Source organism: Myotis brandtii, unplaced genomic scaffold (genome assembly GCF_000412655.1).
Source record: "Myotis brandtii unplaced genomic scaffold, ASM41265v1 scaffold465, whole genome shotgun sequence".
Taxonomy (NCBI): Eukaryota; Metazoa; Chordata; class Mammalia; order Chiroptera; family Vespertilionidae; genus Myotis; species Myotis brandtii.
The window spans coordinates 499,871-501,510 of NW_005367775.1; positions in this window are offsets into that span (position 1 = coordinate 499,871).

Below are 1,640 nucleotides of genomic sequence, written 5' to 3' on the forward strand. Positions count from 1 at the left end.
GGCAGGAGGGAGGGGGTAAGAGATCAACCGAAGGACTTGTATGCATGCATATAAGCATATCCAATGGACATAAGACACTGGGGGTAGGGGAGGCCAGGGGATTGTCAAGGGCAGGGGAAAAAAGGAGACATATGTCATACTCTTTGTAATACTTTAAGCAATAAAACAATAAAAAAAATAAAAAGAAAAGTGACTCTATGTCTCCTCCAATTTTAGTCCATTGGTCAGAAGTGGTCACATGATTCCGACTCGCTCACAAGGGAAGCTAAGAAATGGAAGGCAGCACGTAGCCATTATTAATGGCCTATAACACACCGTCCTTCAATTCTAGTCCCTATAACATAAGAAGAGAGCAGATGGAGGACGGACAACTGCCTTAACATAAAAGTGACTCTATGTCTCTTCCACTTTTAGTCCATTGGTCAGAAGTGGTCACATGGTCCCGACTCGCTCACAAGGGAAGCTAAGAAACGGAAGGCAGCACATAGCCATTATTAATGGCCTATAACACACCGTCCTTCAAGGCCCAACTCAAACGTTTTTTTCCTTCACAAATTTCTCTGCAATCCTCCTCAAATAGGTGTGGTGTCTGTCATTTTAGCTCCAAATACCCAACACCACACTGGGCCAGGTTCATGCCTTGCAAGGTTTATATTTTCTGCCACAGATGGGATGTGCTTGTTTTCTCTACACTTTCTGACCCCTGTGCTCCTTGAAGTCAGGGACTATGTTATATTCAGCTCTTTAAGGCCCCTTTTAAAAGCTAGCACTGCTCAAGAATCTTTGCCGAGTTCACAAGAATCAGAAACAGACCAAGGAACATAGGGATCTGAAAGCACCTTTGAGAAAACAGAGGGGCAAACAAGGCAGCAAGGTTTATAGAAATTCAGAAACAAAGCTTCCCTTTGGAAAATGCTTCCTCATTTCCTCCTCTTTGGTGGGCACAGCAAGACAGCATCATTTGAAAACATTGGCTATGACTGAACAATACATTACAGATTTGCTTAATATTGGCAGCTTAAAAAAACGTTCCTTTGGACAGGTTCGGCAAAGGAAAGCTCTCGCTCCTAGAACTGTTGTAAAAGTTAGAAGGCAGCTTTCTGCCCATTCCAAATTGCCAGAAGTGAAGTATCAAGTCATATATGCCCCCCAGTGACTGCCTGGGCTGGCTGGTAAGGGTTTTCTCCCTTGTACTTTTCAGAAAGAAAAGATAGCAAAAGTTCCTGCAGCAAGCTGCCAGGGTGCTCCCAGGCCATTGTGCAGAATCATTGTCAGGTTAAATTAGGGAGTACAGACTCCATGAGTGTAAAAAAATCAATACTTGATGGAAGATTGCTCCCCGGAAAATCTGTTTTGATTCCAGGATTAATTTGCGACCAAAGGCTTCTGCAAAATGACATGCCATTAGTCAGAAAACGAACACATTCCATACTTGAAATTGGATGGAAATATGTCAGCTGATTGACCCATTCATTCTCTTCACTCCCTAGGCAGAAAGAGTGGGTGTGGTAGCTATGTGAATCAGTGCCCCAAACCTGGTCCATTTTCAAAACTGGATTTAAAAAAAATATTTTTTAAAAGTCCAATGTGAATTGGGAGCAGTCTCCAGGCTATTGTTGGGAAAATATTGCAAATGTGTT